The sequence below is a fragment of the Natator depressus genome, chromosome 25 (genome assembly GCF_965152275.1).
Source record: "Natator depressus isolate rNatDep1 chromosome 25, rNatDep2.hap1, whole genome shotgun sequence".
NCBI classification, from domain to species: domain Eukaryota; kingdom Metazoa; phylum Chordata; order Testudines; family Cheloniidae; genus Natator; species Natator depressus.
Genome location: NC_134258.1, coordinates 447,028 through 468,105, shown reverse-complemented (window position 1 = coordinate 468,105; position 21,078 = coordinate 447,028). Strand labels below are relative to the sequence as shown.

Below are 21,078 nucleotides of genomic sequence, written 5' to 3'. Positions count from 1 at the left end.
ATACCTGAAGAAACCCTTCTTGTTATTCTTCACATCTCTTGCTAGCTGCAACTCCAGGGGTGATTTGGCCTTCCTGATTTCACTCCTGCATGCCCGAGCAATATTTTTATACTCTTTCCTGGTCATTTGTCCAATCTTCCACTTCTTGTAAGCTTCTTTTTTGTGTTTAAGATCAGCAAGGATTTCACTGTGAAGCCAAGCTGGTCGCCTGCCATATTTACTATTCTTTCTACACATCGGGATGGTTTGTCACTGTAACCTCAATAAGGATTCTTTAATATACAGCCAGCTCTCCTGGACTCCTTTCCCCCTCATGTTATTCTCCCAGGGGATCCTGCCCATCAGTTCCCTGAGTCAAAGTCTGCTTTTCTGAAGTCCAGGGTCCGTATTCTGCTGCTCTCCTTTCTTCCCTGTGTCCGGATCCTGAACTCGACCATCTCATGGTCACTGCCTCCCAGGTTCCCATCCACTTTTGCTTCTCCTACTAATTCTTCCCGGGGTTTGTGAGCAGCAGGTCAAGAAGAACTCTGCCCCTAGTTGGTTCCTCCAGCGCTTGCACCAGGAAATTGTCCCCTACACTTTTCAAAAACTTCCTGGATTGTCTGTGCACCGCTGTATTGCTCTCCCAGCAGATATCAGGGTGATTGAAGTCTCCCATGAAAACCAGGGCCAGCGATCTAGTAACTTCCGTGAGTTTCCGGAAGAAAGCCTCGTCCACCTCATCCCCCTGGTCTGGTGATCTATAGCAGACTCCCACCACGACATCACCCTTGTTGCTCACACTTCTAAACTTAATCCAGAGACTGTCAGGTTTTTCTGCAGTTTCATACTTGAGCTCTGAGCAGTCATACTGCTCTCTGACATACAGTGCAACTCCCCCACCTTTTCTGCCCTGCCTGTCCTTCCTGAACAGTTTATATCCATCCATGACAGTACTCCAGTCATGTGAGTTATCCCACCAAGTCTCTGTTATTCCAATCACCTCATAATTCCTTGACTGTGCCAGGACTTCCAGTTCTCCGCACTTGTTTCCCAGGCTTCTTGCATTTGTGTATAGGTCATGCACTTAGGGACTAAAAGCAAGGATTTTTGCTATAAGCTGGTGAGGTATCAGTTGGAAGTGACAGAGGACGATAAAGGCCTGGGTCTATTGGATGAACACAGGATGACTCTGAGCCCCCAATGTGAAGCGGCCATGAAAAAGGCTAATGAAATCCTAGGATGCATCAGGCAAAGTATTTCCAGTAGAGACAGGGAAGTGTTAGTACCATTATACAAGGCACTGTTGAGAATACGGTGTGCAATTCTGGAATACAGTGTGCAATTCTGGTCTCCCATGTTTAAGGAAGATGAATTTGAACTGGAACAGGTGCAGAGAAAGGCGACTAGGATGATCAGAAGAATTGAAAACCTACCTTATCAGACGAGACTCAAGAGCTTGTCTTGTTTAGCCTAACCAAACAAAGGCTGAGGGGAGATATAATCGCAAATACATCAGAGGCATAAACACACGAGAGTGAAAGGAGTTATTTAAGTTAAGTGCCACTGTGAACACAAGAACAAATGGCTATAAACTGGCCATCAACAAGTTTAGGCTTGAAATTAGATGAGGAAGATCAGGGGCTATGAGGGGATCCTGCCCTGGCTGGTGTAGGATCAGGGAAGGGGGATGGATCCCAGTCTCAGCTCCTTGGCGTCTGGTGCTGTGGTGTCTCCCCAACCTGGATTAATCTGTATTCAGATTTCAGCTCTGACCCTGGGTCTCTCTCCTATGCTTTCACTATACATTGTTCACACCCTGCTGCCTGATCTCTGATCTGAAAGAGCCTTCAGCCTATAGCCACACGCGAGACCTTCTATACAGGATCTTCTACCTCAGGTGTCCCTTCTCTGAGAGATGTCAGTATCAGAAACTCCAAAGTGGAAGAAACTCCAAAGTTTCTTCCCAGCCCCAGGCATTCAGAGATTGGCTTATTCTGGACAGGTGTCTGAGGATAGAGGGAGCAGAGGCTGCACCTGGAGGTTCAGGGTTACATGGGTTTATTTATCAAAGGGAAAATAAATCATTTTTAAAATTATCCCAGATTCAACAGGGTCAGGACCCAGTGGGATCAACCTTGCCCTCCAAGGAGCTTTGAACTACTCGATGGGAGCTGGGCAAGCCAAGCAAGTCCCTGGTGACTCTGGAATGCCTCCTTGGAGGTGCATTTGAAGAAAACCTGAATAAACCTGCAATAAAGCTGAGGCTCACCTGCATGGGAAAACGATGAGCCGAGTAACAAAGAAAACAAATGAGAAAGTTAAGAAGAGAAGGTCCCTTGCGTGTCTCCAGTTCAAGTAATGAAGCAACTTGGTTAGCTGGGGAGAGAAGAAACAGGCCATTAATGTCAGCCAGTGTGTGATAGCACCATGAACACCCACACAGCGCAGTGAGGCACAGTGCAATATTCAGCCCTCATCAATCTCAACAGAGGTCAAAGATGGGTCATAGGAACTGAACTCCCCTTTCAGACCTGCAGGCAGCACATCCTGGACAAGGTGGAGACCCTTAGTGAGTGCAGGAAATTCCATTTTCCTGAGAGGGAGGAGCAACATACTCTGCCCTGAATTTTATTTAATAAAGTACTTTCTGGTTTTTTCCAGAGAGTTTTTCCTGCTCCTGGGCCAATGTTTATCTAGGTCTTTTCAGCAGTGAGAAACTGACTCTCACCTGCCTGATCTGCTTGAATCTTCATTTACCCCAGGAGAAAATGAGTTTACAGTGTTCTGAGATCAGAATGGCAGCATTTTGCCTTCACTTTGCACAGGTATCACTGGTGACACAAGGTGCCAGGCACAGAGAATCAGACCCAATAACAGTAATTCCTTCTAAAGCTGCTACTTGTCTAGAAAAAGCACCAAATTATGAATCACCAAACGAGCTGGAGAAGAAGTAATATGTATCTATAAATTCTTTTACTCGATAATTAACACAGACTTTACACACCTATAACCTGTAAGGCAGGTGATAGCTTGGTCATTTTAATTCTAATGTTTCTAAGAGAGAACATGCCCAGGTTTGTAAACTGTGTAAGTGTCTAAACTACAGTGAGTCTGCTGTATAATGTTTGCTTGGGATTGGACTACATGTTCACCCAGCTAACTAGAAACAAGTTTCAAACTCTTGGTGATTGCTAGGTATTCTGAGACTTTGAACTACATCCATGCAGTGCGCTCTTTGCAGAGAGGAACTCAAGCCAGCATGCACAGTAAAACAGAAGGAAACATGCCTAATGCTGCACATAACCAGATTTCCCAGTGGCCACTGATTTTGGGCATCCAGCTTGTGACACTTGAGTCTGATTTTTGGAGGTAATGAATGCCCACAGCCCCACCTGAAATCAATGGGAGCTGCAGGGCTCAGCAACTTTGAAATTCAGGGGTTTAAAGTTGGGCACCCAAAAACTGGGGCATGCATAGTCAGTGGTTACTTTGGAAAATTTGGGCCCAAGTATCTATATAATCTAATCAAATGTCACCAGAAGCTGTCACCACTCTTAAAAAGATAGTGACAGTAATTTGGAAGTTCTAGTAGAGATTCCATAGTGAAGATTATGCTGAAGTTTACACTCAACGCAGGACTAAAATCCCTCCATTTCACAATTTAATTAATAAATTCAATTTCTAAATTTGACACCATTGCTCATCGAAGGACAATTGAATCGTCTAGGTTTTTCTTTGGTGAAATACTCTCTTACTTTTCCAGAATGAAAGTTGAGTTTGTTGGAAGTGGAGTCACTTGTGTTGCTAAGCACATGTATAAGAGAGAGCAGGATCAGAACCTAATATTGTCCGACACGAGAGACTGAACTAGTTCACCCAACACAAAATGCTGCTGAGTTCTTTTAAAAACGTTTTTCTTAGCATTTCTTTTTAGAGATAACAAAATAAAATGCAGGGGACTGGGCTAGATGACCTCTTGAGGTCCCTTCCAGTCCTATGATTCTACGAAAATAAACCAAGAAAATGGAGACATCATGGGAGGGATATTGCAATGTATCCATTACAGTGCAACAGGAGTATATACTCTAAGAAAGGAAGCCAAAGTGCATAGCTATTTTATAACAAGTGAATAACCTACCTCTAGGAGAAAAGTGGAAGAAACATGGAGCAACATCACCAAAGACCCAATCCGGAGGTAATTGGCACAGTACGAGAAACTGATCAGGAGGATGGTAGTTGTGTGGTGCACCATTTGTTCCTTAAAGTCCTGGAATAAGAAGACAGATTGAGTTCCAGTTTTGTGACAAACTGCAGGTACCAGCACAAGGGATACCGCTGCCTTTCCAGTGTTTAGAAACTGTCTCTAGATAATCTAAACTCTCTCTTGATGTGCTGGGATCTCACCTGGTTTCCCAGAGCATGACATGAGTTAGATGCAGAGAAATGACTTTGAGAGTATGGGCATGGCTACACTTGCAGATGTAGAGTGGAGGTGGGGTTGCCCCCAAGAATCGCGTCCTGCTCTTTGTAGAAATGGCAGGTGGTGGGAGCAGCACTGGAGCAGCTGTTTGCCTTTTGCGCTTTGGGGTAGGCATTCTGCAGCTCCTTCACGTTAACCCTGCACTGCACTGCATCCCAGTCATGGCCCCTTTCCAGCATGGCCCTTGACATGTGCCCGAAGGTATCGTAATTCCTTCGGCTGGAGCGCAGCTGGGACTGGACAGCTTCCTCCCCCCAAATACTGATGAGGTCCAGCACCTCGCCGTTGCTCCAGACTGGGGCTTGCCCGGCGCGTGGAGGCATGGTCACCTGGGAAGATGCGCTGAGAGCTCTCCATGCCTGGCTGAGCAAACAGGAAGGGGAATTTCAAAATTTCCAGAGAATTTAAAGGGCGGGTCTGACGGTTTGTCACCTGAGGGCAGGGCAGTAAAGTTCAAAGTGATGACCAGAGTGGCTAGAACAGGCATTGTGGGGCATTTCTGGAGGCTGATCAGAGCGCATTAATAGACCAGGGCATCCACACTGGCACTGTAGCGCTCCAGCCCAGGCGCAGCAAGCTTTATGCTTCTCGTGGAGGTGGATTACCAGGAGCACTCCAGCTGCGGAGTCTGGGCACTCTACATGCCTTGCCAGTGTGGACACCTCAGGAGCTAGGGTGCCTGGGGCTGATTTAATGCTCTCTAACTTGAAAGTGTAGGTAAGGCCTATGTCTACCCTTTGAGCTGCAGGTGAAAATTCCAGATTGAGCAGACATACCCACGCTAGCTCTGATCAAGCTAGCACACTAAAAATAGAGTGTAGCCACAGAGCCACTTAGCAGGTGCTAATCAGCCCTAGTAGAGTGCTAGCCTCTTGGATGGGTATGTATTTGGGGTGGCTAGCCCTTTCTGCCACTTGTACTGCCACTGCTACACTCCACTTTAACCTGCTATCTCTATAAGACCTAAAGAGGGCCTGACTCCTCGAGCTGGAATTTACATCTCTGGCTTGAAGTGCAGACATACCTTAATAGGAAATGTATCCATGCTTACCTGGAAATTTCCTTTCTTTGAGTTAGGGTGACCAGATGTCCCGATTTTATAGGGACAGTCCTGATTTTTGGGTTTTTTTTATATAGGCTCCTATTACCTTCCACCCCCGTCCCGTTTTTTCACATTTACTGTCTGGTCACCCTACTTTGGGTTATCAAGGTTCACAGATCCATTCTAATGGGTACTTCAGCCTGATTGCTGCTTGGAGGGGTAGAACAAGACTGGTCTGTCACTAGCAGCAAGGGAATGCCCCACCCTCTGCAGTTCCCTCCATGTGAGACCACTTCCACAGCAAGGGTAATACCACTGTACTTCCCTAAATTATAGAAAAGGAGTACTTGTGGCACCTTAGAGACTAACAAATTTATTTGAGCGTAAGCTTTCATGAGCTACAGCTCACTTCATCAGATGCATTCAGTGGAAAAAGTATTTTCCACTGAATGCATCCGATGAAGTGAGCTGTAGCTCACGAAAGCTTATGCTCAAATTTTTCCACTGAATGCATCCGATGAAGTGAGCTGTAGCTCACGAAAGTTTATGCTCAAATAAATTTGTTAGTCTCTAAGGTGCCACGAGTACTCCTATTTCCACAGCCTCTTTTCTGAACATTACTGCACTTTAGTTCCCTAGTTTCTCTCTCCTCTCAGACATACGGTAGAGTATTTGTCACCAGGGACTGCAGGTCAGATTTGGAGGTGGGGCTCTGAGCTACCCACATCTTTGGGGTATTTGGATTCAGACCCTCTCCACTGATTAAGAACTGAGGCCTGGTCTACACTTAAAAATTTCACACCCTGAGTGCCATAGTAAGGTCGACCTAATCCCTGGTGTAGATGCTGCTAGATCAATGGAAGAATTCTTCCAGCAACCTAGCTACCATCTGTCAGTGAGGTGGATTAACTACAGTGATGGAAAAACCCTTCCTCTGACGTAGGAAATGTCTACACTATGGTACTACAGTGGCACAGCTGCATTGTAGTGTAGACATGGCCTGATGCTGACTTCAAAAGCAGAAGGTGAAGGGAAAGGTGGGGGCGGGGGGAGGAATGAGTCTTTACCTTGGAACCATCCCACCCCCTGTCGTGACCAAATGCCCCCTGCAATGAGAAGAATGCTGCTGCCACTAACTGGATTGGGCCTAGAGATTCTATCAGTGGCATTCTGAAAGCATAGAGTGGCACCTCAAACCCTGGGCATGTGCCATGTCTGTGTCTAAGGCTTCAGACGGGGGTTCCCTAGAAGTGCGATCCTTCTACTGCATGAAGTTGTGCAGCAGTCCCTTAAAAAAATCAAAAAGTGCAGGAGTGGCGGGAGAGAGAAAGGAGGCTCCACCAGCAGAATGCGGATCGCCAGCACCAAAGTACAGAGGGGTGGGCCCCTCTGATAGCCCTGCTCTCTGGGTGTTCAAATTCAGCCTCCAGGTGTTGAACCTCTGAGTTCCATGACTGAGTGAAGCTTTCACCCTTCCCTTCACAAATGTTATGGAGGGTACAGCATGCGGATATAACCGTGGGGATGTTGTCATCGGCCAGGTCCAGCTTCCCATACAGACAGCACCAGCGGCCCTTTAAATAGTGAAAAGCACACTCCACAGTCATTCTGCACCGACTCAGCCTGTTGTTGAAGCGGGGTCTCCAAGGATCACAGTGGGCATTTCGACTTCCCCTATGGTGATCTTCTGGTCGGGGAAGAAAGTCCCAGCTTGCAGCTTCCTGAACAGGCCTGTGTTCTGAAAGGTGTGTGCATCATGCACCTTTCTGGACCAGCCTACATTAATGTCCATGAAATGCCCACAGTGATTCACAAGCGCCTGGAGAACCATTGAGAAATACTCCTTCCGATTTAGGGTTGGGTTAGGCTAGGTGGACTGGTCCCAGAATTGGAATATGCATGCTATCTATCCCCCCTCCGCAGTTAGGGAAACCCATTTGTGCAAAGCCAGTCACAATGTCACGCACGTTGCCAAGAGTCATGGTTCTTCTGAGCAGGATGTGATTAATGGCCCTGCAAACTTGCATCAACACGATTCCAACGATCAACTTCCCCACTCCAAACTGGTTAGCGACCGATCAGTAGCTGTCTGGAGTTGCCAGCTTCCAGACTGCAGTAGCCGCCCACTTCTCCACCAGCAGGGCAGCTCTCAATCTCGAGTCCTTGCGCCGCAGGGTGGGGGCAAGCTCAGCACACAGTCCCATGAAAGTGGCTTTCCTCATGAGAAAGTTCTGCAGCCACTGCTCATCATCCCAGACTTGCCTGACGATGTGATCCCACCACTCCGGGCTTGTTTCCTGAGCCCAAAAGCGGCGTTCCACGGTGGTGAGCACCTCCGCGAATGCCACAAGCAATCTTGTGTCGTGTGCATTATGTGAGTTGACATCATCGTCGGACTCCTCACTGTCAGTTTGTAGCTTAAGGAGTAACTCAACTGCAATTTGTGACATGCTGGTGAGACCCATCAGCATATTCCTCCCGCAGACCGAAAGGGAAGACAGAGCGTGCAGTACAAAAAACGTTGAAAAATGGCGCCAAATGTGGATGGAAGCACAGGGTTTGCTGGGATGCAAAGTGATGCATCACGAGGCATTGGCACAGGACCCAGAATGTCCCACACCCCCCACCCCTTTCCCATAAGCCACAGCGCCAGAATGGGAAGAGGTGCTCTGTGGGATAGCTGCCCATAATGCACTGCTCCCAATGCTGCTGCAAGTGCTGCAAATGTGGCCACACCAGTACGCTTGCAGCTGACGTGTGAACAAACCGCAGCGCTTTCCCTGCTGCGATCTCCGAGTGCTGATTTAACTCACAGCGCTCTACATCTGCAAGTGTAGCCATGCCCTTAGGTGAAACCAGTGCAATTTTCCTGTGTAGACAAACCCTTATTTTGTTTCAAATCAGCTTATTTTGATTTAACGTAAATAGATTAGTTCTGGTCTAAACACAAAATTGTGTCAGTTCACCTAAAGGTGTGATTTTAAACCAATGTAATTCACCTGGGGCCACTTTGCTTGTGAACACTCTTAAAGCTATTTAAACCTGATTTATATCAATTTAGCTTGTGCCTGTAAATTACAGGTGCAATGTAAACCCAAATATGCCAGGTTTAAAGTGATACAAATGGATGCAGAGGGGTAAGTACTGGTCTAACTAAATTGTTTTAAAACTGATTTAAATTAAACTGGTGCAACTTCTGAATGTAGATCAGCCTTTAGGAACAGGTTTAAGTGAAACTGAAATAAGAGTGTCTACACAGGGGTTTGCACTGGCTTAACTAAATTGGTACAAATCTGTGTGTAGACAAGGCCTAAACCTAGGCCTTGGCCCTCTAGCTGAAGTGCCCTGTGGAGTGCGGTCGTCTTGGAGGGCCAGGAATTGACTCTCTGAGTTAGCTCAGTCCCACAGAATTATATATTTTGACATTAAATTAAAAACTTTTCTCTGCTGAAATGGATAGATTTGCCCTCCTGTCAACACTGAGTGGGGAAAATTAACCCTCTAAGGAAAGGGATAATTTCTGTCTGCACCTATCTATTGATCCATACTGAACTTACCACACTAGAATCTGAGCATCTCCCAAACTGGCCTTTGAAGGGAAAGTCACTATAGGATGCAGAGCATGAAAAACAGATTGGGGTGAATCTCCCCACAGCCTGAAGTGAGGATCACTGACAGACTGATGAGGCAGACAGGAGAGAGTTGTGAGGGTGCAGAGCTGAAAGAAGTGGGAGAGTGCTGGACAGGCACCTGACTTTGTTACTTTTCCTCAGACCCCAGATAACCTCTGGCTGGCCAGTCACATCTCACACATCACTGTCTAGAATCTGAGTACTTCCTCTCACCTTTCTTTTCACACCAAAGGCCATAGTGAAAGTCAGTGACAAGGCAAAGGAGAGTTCCATCACGTCGTACCCGTACACAGAGTGCTGTAGTGGCTGCAACAGCAGAACAAAGAGGCTTAATTAATGCATAAACAGTGGGGAGGGGCAGATAGCAAATGTATTCAGCTCTGGGTTTTTGCAGCTGTGTCTGAAATGATTTACTTGGGCACAGGGAATTCGGTGAGCAGCTATAGCAGTGATTAAAGAGTGAATCAGTAGAGCTGTGTGGGAAATTGTTTATCTGTTCCGTGAAAAATTTTGAGATTTTAAATTTTTCCCTCTATCTGTATTGAGATGAACCTGACCCCTTTAGATGGAAAAATATATTTGAGAGGGAGACACATACCCCCAGCCACAACCCCAGAAGAGCCAACTGCCCAGCGGGGCTCTTCCTTGGAACATGGATGACCCAGATTCAAGTCCCTCCTCTGCTGGATTTAGACCAGGGATTTGAACGAGGGCCTCTTCCACCCCAGCTGAGTGCCCTCGCTACTGGCCTTTCTCATTGTAATTAGAAATTCTAGGATGTTCCTGCACAACATTTTGTTTTTGTCTAATTGGAATTTTCTGTTTTGTTGAACATTTTGTTGAAAAATTCCCAACCAGCTCTATGATTGGACTAGTGGTCCAGGGTTTGGCCCTGGGATCACTGAGGTCCCAACAGTTGTTTCTGTTTCAGTACCTACAAGCTGATATGCTTCAGCTATTTATTATACTGCATGAACCCCCTCCTGCCCCTCATGCATTAATACATGTTAAAGTTGCATAGTCAACACTCAAGATTTATTATAGTGCCTTGATTCAGGGGTGTAATAAATAAAAAGGGAAGGGTAACCACCTTTCTGTATACAGTGCTATAAAATCCCTCCTGGCCAGAGGCAAAACCCTTTCACCTGTAAAGGGTTAAGAAGCTAAGGTAACCTAGCTGGCACCTGACCCAAAATGACCAATGAGAGGACAAGATACTTTCAAATCTGGAGGGGGCGGGGGAACAAAGGGTTTGGTCTGTCTGTGTGATGCTTTTGCCGGGAACAGATCAGGAATGCAGCCTCACAACCCCTGTAAATTAGTAAGTAATCTAGCTAGAAATGCATTAGATTTCCTTTTGTTTAATGGCTGGTAAAATAAACTGTGCTGGATGGAATGTATATTCCTGTTTTTGTGTCTTTTTGTAACTTAAGGTTTTGCCTAGAGGGATTCTCTATGTTTTGAATCTGATTATCCTCTAAGGTATTTACCATCCTGATTTTACAGAGGTGATTCTTTTACCTTTTCTTTAATTAAAATTCTTCTCTTAAGAACCTGCTTGATTTTCCATTGTTCTTAAGATCCAAGGTTTTGGGTCTGGGTTCACCTGTACAAATTGGTGAGGATTCTTATCAAGCCTTCCCCAGGGAAGGGGGTGTAGGGCTTGGGTGGATATTTTGAGGGAAGACATCTCCAAATGGGCTCTTTCCCTGTTCTTTGTTTAAAACGCTTGGTGGTGGCAGCATACGGTTCAAGGACAAGGCAAAGTTTGTACCTTGGGGAAGTTTTTAACCTAAGCTGGTAAGAATAAGCTTAGGGGGTCTTTCATGCAGGTCCCCACATCTGTACCCTAGAGTTCAGAGTGGGGAAGGAACCTTGACAAGGGGTCTGTCCCCAGGGAACAGCTTGGTTAAGACAAGGAATAGGGCTAGGTTAAAAAGAGATTCGACAAATTGGTGTAAGAAACAATACAACGGAGGGAACAAAAGAGTAATAGTAATAAGGTTATAAAATTACATGGTCCAGCAAAGGGTGTAGCTTATTTCTACCAAATCAGTGGGTTGTTTTAAACTTGTGTGTGTTTCTATTCTTTTAAAACACTGCCCAGTTCTGTATATTTATATTACATTAAAAATACCCTCCATTTAAAGGGTTGCAAAGTCAAGCACTCAAAAGTCAGGAAGTGCCAGGATTAAGACTGCCTTTGCAAACTTACTTCAGTTCCTTTGGGTGTATGCATTAAGATACAGTCTTTAATTACATGATCACATGCGATTTTTGCCCAAGGAACCCTTTTCAGCACTTCTATAAGTCTAAATACATAAATAATTTTGCTTTAGATTTAAACTGTTGATATTCACTAATAATATTTAGCATCTGCCTAGAACGTTGCCTCTGCAGATCTCAAAGCATTCTTACAAATATGTTTATCTGAAGAATATCATTTTAAAGACAGGAAAATTGTGGTGCAGGGAATAGGCACTTGCACCATGTCACAGAGCACGTCTGTAGTAGCTAAAGTCACAGAAAAATCCCAGGTCTCCTGACTCCTAGTCGCATACTAGTGCTCCAGCCATGGGGACATGCTGCCTAGAGCTGACAGAGAAAGGAAGGGGATGCAGAACTGACATTTCCATCCAATGAGGCCCTGTTGGGACAGAGCATAGCATTCCCAGGTTCCACTGCATTTGAATACCCAAGAGCAAAAACTAGTTGTCTCTCAGTAACCAATGTTTCCATTTGATCAACAGAATAGACATCATCCCATCAAAGGTTAAGTGACATCATCCCCTTAAATTAAGTAACATTAACTACATTGGAAACCACAGCATATATGTTTTAACCCCTATAGATGGGGTATACAGCTTTTGCCCAGTACTGAGAGATTAACAGGTTAAATTCATCTCCCTAAATAAGCCAGAGAAGGCACCTATATCAAGGGAGTGATGCAGGTTAAGCTGTGGGTGCTTCCCCATCAAGAGGACCAAAGCAGAATGGTTTGGGGAAGCCTGTGTCAGGCTGGGGGAAGACATTAGGCAGAATGTGCTGAGATGTCCCTAAAGCAGACTGGAGGAGCCTGTATCCCCAGCACATCCTCCAGCAGCTGGGAAAGGGCACTGTTTGCTTTCCCATGCTCTGAGAGATCTTTGTGAACCCTGACGAAAGTGACTTGTTTTTGTTTTATTCACCATTAACAGGATCCTTCTTATCACCTCAGATTAGTTTGTCCCCCATTGCTTGTAGGAGTGCAGAGCTGGGCTAAGTCCTGACATGGCCACAGCCTTTTTACATCTCTCACCTCTTGTGAATGTCTGACCATCCATTACACCAATGGGATACAGACTTGCAGACGGCCCAGCTATGTTCAGCTCCACGGGGGAAATGTACTTGTCCTAGGAGGTGATTCTGCCTTTACCACGTAGGATCTTTCTATTACACTGATTTGAATGAACCATCTGTGGAAATGGGTGTCTACACAGAGTCACACCTCTGCTGAACTGAAGAGTTAGCCTGCCTGTTAACAGGTGATTGCATTCTTTGGACTCAAACCTAGACCTTCCGTGCTTACCAGTCTGTCCCTGGCACACGCTGTAACTTGCCTGAAAAGAGCCCTCTGAGGTCTACCTTAAACAGTACAGGATAAGGGGTGCATCCAGCTGCTTGGCACAGGCCAAGAGAATATGTGAACTTTCTGAGTTGCTGTTACATGGACCAACACATCTGGATGACTTACCTGCTGTGGCTACCCCACCCAGCATTCTCTTGGGTCCCCAAACCAGGGCTTCTGTAAAGAAACAGTGTAATCTAATGGTGAGAATGTCAGAAACATTCCTCTCCCCACCAGCTGCCTAATGAATTAGGCCTGTTCCCATTATAGATTATATAATAGTATAAAATAGAGGTGCTTGTTTTGACCCCATCATAAAGCACGCATTCTGAAACAGTCTTACAATAAGATTTTCCATTAGACTACATTAAACTCCTGCTTCTTTTAATATGTGGATGGCCTCACAGGGTTAAATTCCTGTGTTAGCTTTTATGCCCTTTGAACTTCCTGTGTAGTTTTTGGATGATTTAAAAATGTTTTCCCCTAGTAGATGGACTGGAAAGTACTTCATCATCCTCATGTGACACAAACACATCATCCTGTTTCTCTCCAGGTACAGAACAGAAATATTTATTGAACACGTTTCCTTTTGTGCATCATTGCTAGCAAGGTAGGGTGGGTGCTGATTACATACTTACATCGTACAAGACCACAAGTCCAGTGCAGAAGGAAATGAGGTAACACAAAGAACTCCAACTAAAAGCAAGTAAGAAAAGAACAAAGGAAATTAGAAGTTCATCAGAGGTCAGGCTCAGCTCTTCTGGGCACACCTAGTGTCAGTCATTCGTGCAACCCCTGATCTTAGCTAATAAATACTTGCACTGCATATAGCACTCAAATGAGCTCCACTTGATAGCAGAGCTCTAGGTGCACTTTATTCCCTCATTCACAGAAAAGGAGCAACATGTAATACTGTATATAACTGCTCATAACGCACAGTAGTGTATCTCGTATCACTTCCATCAGCCTCGGCCCACTGCTCCATATTCTCTTCTGATAAGCCCAGTCTAAATTTCCTTAGCCCTGGTACATACTGTCAAACTGAAGCACTGCTAATAACAGCTGTCAGTAATGGTTGTGAGCTCACCATGGTTTAAATGGGAGTATAGACTAGAACACACCATATTCACCACTGGTTGAGTTGCCACTCTCATGACAACTATAGTCATCAGTGATTTTATTACACAATGTAGACAAGGCCTTAGGGGGCAGTTTGGGGTGGGGCTTGGTATATTTTGGTTTCAGAAGCACCAGGCAGTCAAGTTTCATCTGTGGAGGATGAGGTGGGAGTGACCGTCTGTGTCAAAGGCAAGCAGACAGATTAAGGAGATTTAGTGGAGAGGATGCTGTTAGGCTTGGCAAGGAGGCAGCATAGTTTCCTGGGAGCCAGGAACTTCTGTGCTCTAGCTCTGTGCAGCTGCTTACTCCTGCTCAGAGCAGATGGAGCCCAAGCTGGATGGGAGTGCAAGGAGTGGGTGATCATACCCTGGCCAGGACAACTGAGGTGGCACAGGACATGTTGTAATGTGTTGCTGGTACAGACCAGTAGTGAATAACCATTGCTGTGGAGCACACCTTCCGAGGGGTGTTTCTGAGGCACAGAAATGTGAAGTTATGTATGTTTCTGGGAAGATAGATGATGCCATAGTTGCCATTATGGAGGATAATGCTATGACAGGAACTGTTCGTGGGAGAACAGTGGCAGAGGGAAATGGAATCCCCAGAAACATACCTAACTTCACATTTCTGTGTGGCTTAGTGTTGTGGCATGACATACTGTTTGAAATAAATGTTGAAAGCAAGAGACTCCAAGGTGTTGACCTTGATATATCTGGAGCAATGGAACAACTGGACAAAGCAAAGTCAGACCTACAGTCTTACCGGTCACATGAGGGATTTCAGAACGTTCTGAAGAGTGCACAGAAGTTGGCAGACGAACTTCACACTGAAGCTATTTTCCCACCCATTCAAGAATACAAGAGTCACCGAAGCAGGACCAATCCCCAATTAAATCATCCCAGCCAGGGCTTTGTCAAGCCTGACCTTAAAAACTTCTAAGGAAGGAGATTCTACCACCTCCCTAGGTAACGCATTCCAGTGTTTCACCACCCTCCTAGTGAAAAAGTTTTTCCTAATATCCAACCTAAACCTCCCCCACTGCAACTTGAGACCATTACTCCTTGTTTTGCCATCTGCTACCACTGAGAACAGTCTAGAGCCATCCTCTTTGGAACCCCCTTTCAGGTAGTTGAAAGCAGCTATCAAATCCCCCCTCATTCTTCTCTTCTGCAGACTAAACAATCCCAGTTCCCTCAGCCTCTCCTCTTAAGTCATGTGTTCCAGTCCTCTAATCATTTTTGTTGCCCTCCGCTGGACTCTTTCCAATTTTTCCACACCCTTCTTGTAGTGTGGGGCCCAAAACTGGACACAATACTCCAGATGAGGCCTCACCAATGTCGAATAGAGGGGAACGATCACGTCCCTCGATCTACTGGCAATGCCCCTACTTATACATCCCAAAATACCATTGGCCTTCTTGGCAACAAGGGCACACTGTTCACTCATATCCAGCTTCTCGTCCACTGTAACCCCTAGGTCCTTTTTCTGCAGAACTGCTGCCGAGCCATTCGGTCCTGAGTCTGTAGCGGTGCATGGGATTCTTCCGTCCTAAGTGCAGGACTCTGCACTTATCCTTATTGAACCTCATCACATTTCTTTTGGCCCAATCCTCCAATTTGTCTAGGTACCTCTGTATCCTATCCCTACCCTCCAGCATATCTACCTCTCCTCCCAGTTTAGTGTCATCTGCAAACTTGCTGAGGGTGCAATCCACACCATCCTCCAGATCATTTATGAAGATATTGAACAAAACTGGCCCCAGGACTGGCCCTTGGGGCACTCCACTTGATACCAACTGCCAACTAGACATGGAGCCATTGATCACTACCCGTTGAGCCCGACAATCTAGCCAACTTTCTATCCACCTTATCGTCCATTCATCCAGCGCATACTTCTTTAACTTGTTGGCAAGAATACTGTGGGAGACAGTGTCAAAAGCTTTGCTAAAGTCAAGGAACAGCACGTCCACTGCTTTCCCTTCATCCACAGAAACAGTTATCTCATCATAGAAGGCAATTAGATTAGTCAGGCATGACTTGCCCTTGGTGAATCCATGCTGATTGTTCCTGATCACTTTCCTCTCCTCTAAGTGCTTCAGAATTGATTCCTTGAGGACCTGCTCCATGATTTTTCCAGGGACTGAGGTGAGGCTGACTGGCCTGTAGTTCCCAGGATCCTCCTTCTTCCCTTTTTTAAAGATGGGCACTACATTAGCCTTTTTCCAGTCATCCGGGACTTCCCCCAGTCGCCATGAGTTTTCAAAGATAATGGCCAATGGCTCTGCAATCACATCCGCCAACTCCTTTAGCACTCTCGGATGCAACGCATCCGGCCCCATGGATTTGTGCACGTCCAGCTTTTCTAAATAGTCCCGAACCACTTCTTTCTCCACAGAGGGCTGGTCACCTCCTCCCCTTGCTGTGCTGCCCAGTGCAGTAGTCTGGGAGCTGACCTTGTTTGTGAAGACAGAGGCAAAAAAAGTAGTGAGTACATTCACTTTTTCCACATCCTCTGTCACTGGGTTGCCTCCCTCATTCAGTCAGGGGCCCACACTATCCTTGACTTTCTTCTTGTTGCTAACATACCTGAAGAAACCCTTTTTGTTACCCTTAACATCTCTTGCTAGTTGCAACTCCAGGTGTGATTTGGCCTTTCTGATTTCACTCCTGCATGCCCGAGCAATATTTTTATACTCATCCCTGGTCATTTGTCCAATCTTCCACGTCTTGTAAGCTTCTTTTTTGTATTTAAGATCAGCAAGGATTTCATTGTTAAGCCAAGGTGGTCGCCTGCCATATTTACTATTCTTTCTACACATCGGGATGGTTTGTCCCTGTAACCTCAATAAGGATTCTTTAAATTACAGCCAGCTCTCCTGGACTCCTTTCCCCCTCATATTATTCTCCCAGGGGATCTTGCCCATCAGTTCCCTGAGGGAGTCAAAGTCTGCTTTTCTGAAGTCCAGGGTCCGTATTCTGCTGCTCTCCTTTCTTCCTTGTGTCAGATTGTGCAATACAGTCAGTTGAAGAACGTTTCATGCAGCTCAAGGAACACAGCAGTATATTTGGGATGTTGTATGATATTCCAAAACTCCTCGCTATACCTGAAGAAGACCTACACCAGCGATGCAGGGCACTAGAGACAGTGTTGACGCATGATGACATGCACGATATTGATGCGAGTGATTTAGGTGATGAACTGAAAGCCCTTTCAAGATATATTTCAGCAGGATCAACTCCAAAGGCTGTTCTGGAATATATATGCACAGATAAGATGACCACCCTCTTTCCAAATGCTTTTGTTGCTCTGCGCATACTTCTAACCCTTCCTGTAACAGTTGCCAGTGGAGAATGCAGCTTCTCCAAGCTGAAGTTAATAAAAACACAACTACGCTCCACAATGATACGGGAGAGGCTGGTCGGCCTTGCAACCATCTCCATAGAGCATGAGCTGGCCCAGACTGTGGACCTTCAGCAGGAAGCAGTTCAAATCTTTGCAACCAAGAAGGCACGGAAAGCACCACTTTGATTATTCAAACAGATACAAATGCCGGTGTTTACTATGCAGACAAGAAAAGTTACATTTGCTGTTCAGGCGTTTGAAAGTGAAGTGTTACTTAAAATGTTTGAACAAGGCACTTTAAGTTGCTAGTTCTCCTTTATTGGGGTAGTGCAGGGCAGGACCATGAGAGGAGTAGAGCAGAAAGAAGGCAGAAGTGAGACCTTTCAAAGTTTCGGCCCAAGCGAGGGGGCATGGGGGCGTCATTTGAGCTCCCCGCCTCAGGTGCCAAAATGTTGTGGGCTGGCCCTGAGGGCAGGGGTAGGAGGAGACAGGGCCAAGGAGACCGTCCAGGGGCTGAAGGTGGAGGGAAAAGCGAGGCCTCTGATTTAGGGTAGGGAGGCAGCACAGGATGGGGGAGGCGAAGCAGAGGGGCAGCGGGAACGGCACATTCCAGCCGGGACCATGGCGGTGCTGGGAGGCTGTGCACAGACCGTAGAGCTCAGACCCTGCGGGAAGGTTGAAGTGACCCAAGGCCTCTGCCCGTAGCACTCACCTGGCCTCACAGAATTTTGTAGTCAGGCTGGGTTTGCCCTGGTTCTGCCGGTATCGGAACCACCTCTCCACCTTTCTGGTGGGCAAGTCACACTGCTTGGATAAGCTGATCAGCTGCCCCTGGAAAACAGCCAAGCAAACAGGACTCACACTCCCTGATGGCACAAGTAGCAGAAGTGCCCAGCCTCCCTCACTAATCCCTTCTCCCACCTGGGGCAGGGGCCGGAATGAGTCTTGGTCAGTCTACAATCTACAAGCTCAGATCACAGGAATAAAGACACTGTCTGTCCCATCCTGCCCAGGGCTCTTTGGGCCTCACCCATGCCTCCTGCTGGCTCCAGTCAGCATTCACACCCGCCTGGTTGGGAGTCTCCTGAGCGGAGGCTCCAAGAGCACCTAACTGCGCAGTGGTTTGCAGCTGGAGTGATCACGTTCACTTGACCGAGCGGAAGATTTCCTCTGAGAGGCCTGCTGATTTATGGCTGTTTCGTCAGTGAGGTCCAAACTCCAGGAACCCACAATGATGTTACCAATCAATCATAAAAACCTATTTAAGCCACTGTTAAAACTAAAATGAAAACCCCTCCCAAATCCCTCAGAACTAATATCCTCCCCCTGCCCCTTCCAGTCACAATCCGTCCCTGTCCTTCCACACACAGTCTGCCCCCAGCCCCTCCATACACAACCCTTCCCCTTCCACACACAATCCCCCCTGCCCCTTCCACACATAATCCCCCCCACCACTTCCAAACACAATCCGCCCCCTTCCTGTTCCCACACAATCCCCTTGCCACTTCCACACACAATCTTCCCCCTGCCACTTCCACCACAATCCCCCCTTCCACATACAACCTGCCCTACTGCCCCTTCCATGCACAATCTTCCCCCTGCCCCACACAATCTGCCCCGTCCTTCCCCCACACAATCCGCCCCTTCATCTTCCCCACACAATTCCCCCTCCCACACACAATCCTCTCTGTCCCTTCCACACTCAATCCTCCCCCTACCCCTTCCACACACAATCCCCACCTGCCCTTTCCACACACAATCCTCCTTCCTGCCCCTTCCACACATAACCCTTCCCCTTCCACACACAATCCCCCCCACGCATTCCAGTCTCAATCCCTGCCACCCCTTCTAGTCACCATCCTCCCACTGCCACTTCCACACACAATCCGCTCCTTGCCCCTCCACACACAATCCTCCCCCTTCCCGTTCCCCACACAATCCCCCCTGCCACTTCAACACACAATCCCCCTTCCACACACAATCCTCCCTCCTGCCCCTTCCACACACAACCCCGCCCCTTCCACACACAACCCCCACACACATTCCAGTCTCAATCCCTGCCACCCCTTCTAGTCATAATCCTCGCACTGCCACTTCCACACACAATCCGCCCCTTGCCCCTCCACACACAATCCTCCCCCTTCCCATTCCCCACACAATCCTCCCTCCTGCACCTTCCACACACAATCATAGAATCAATGAAGATTAGGGTTAGAAGAGACCTCAGAAGCTCATCTAGTCCAACCCCTGCTCAAAGCAGGACCAATCCCAACTAAATCATCCCAGCCTGGGCTTTGTCAAGCTGGGCCTTAAAAAATCTCGAAGGAAGAGATTCCACCATCTCCCTAGGTAACCCATTCCAGTGCTTCACCCACCCTCCTAGTGAAATAGTGTTTCCTAATATCCAACCTAGACCTCCCGCACTACAACTTGAGACCATTGCTCCATGCTCTGTCATCTGCCACCACTGGGGACAGCTGAGCTCCATCCTCTTTGGAACCTCCTGTCAGGGTTCCCTCCCCACTCTGAACTCTGGGGTACAGATGTGAGGACTCGCATGAAAGACTCCCTAAGCTTATATTCTACCAGCTTAGGTTAAAACTTCCCCATGGTACAATTCCTTTCCTTGTCCTTGGACGGTATTGCTGCCACCACCAAGTGATTTACACAAAAATTCAGAAAAAGGGTCACTTGGAGTCCCTATTTCCCCAAAATATTCCCCCAAGCCCCTTCACCCCCTTTCCTGGGGAGGCTTGAGAATAATGTGAGTACTGACCAGACCCTTTGTCTCTAGGACACCTATCCCATCATCCCAGATCATTAGTGAAGATGTTGGACAAAACCAGCCCGAGGACCGACCCCTGGGGCACTCCGCTTGATACCGGCTGCCAACTAGACATCAAGCTGTTGATCACTTTCTGCTGAGCCCAATGATCTAGCCAGCTTTCTATCCACCTTATAGTCCATTCATCCAATCCATATTTTTTTAACTTGCTGGCAAGAATACTGTGGGAGACCGTATTAAAAGCTTTGCTAAAGTCAAGATACATCACATCCACTGCTTTCCCCATATCCACAGAGCCAGTTATCTCATCATAGAAGGCAGTCAGGTTGGTCAGGCATGACTTGGCCTTGGTGAATCCATGTTGACTGTTCCTGATCGCCTTCCTCTCCTCCAAGTGCTTCAAAATGGATTCCTTGAGCTCCATGATTTTTCCAGGGACTGAGGTGAGGCTGGCCAGTCTGTAGTTCCCCGGATTCTTCTTCTTCCCTTTTTTAAAGTTGGGCACTATATTTGCCTTTTTCCAATTGTCTGGGACCTCCCCTGATAGTCAAGGGTTTTCAGAGATAATGGCCAATGGCTCTCCCATCACATCTGCCTCAGCACCCTCAGATGTATTAGATCTGGACCCATGGACTTGAGCATGTCCAGCTTTTCTTAATAGTCCAATCCCCACTGCCCCTTCCACACACAATCCTCCCCCTATCCCTTCCACACACAATCCTCCCCCTACCCCTTCCACACACAATCCCCGCCACCCTTTCCAGTCACAATCCTCCCACTGCCACTTCCACACACAATCCACCCTTTGCCCCTCCACACACAATCCTCCACCTTCCCGTTCCCCACACAATCCCCCCTGCTACTTCCCCACACAATCCCCCCTTCCACACACAATCCTCCCACTGCCACTTCCACAAACAATCCTCCCCCTGCCCCTTACACACACAATCCTGCCCCTGTCCCTAAGTGACCCAGGAACCAAGGTTTTGAAGGATAAACCCAGCATCTTAAATTGCATCCAGAAAAAGGCTACAGGCCATTGCACATCTTGAGCCATGGGGCAATGTGTAGAGCTGAGTAAATAGTAGA

At 46.9% G+C, this 21,078-nt stretch overlaps 1 pseudogene; it reads right to left on the bottom strand.

The window, feature by feature from the left end:
- The window catches only part of LOC141977960 (ceramide synthase 4-like), a 61,885-nt pseudogene that overhangs the window by 15,065 nt on the left and 25,742 nt on the right, over positions 1–21,078 (bottom strand).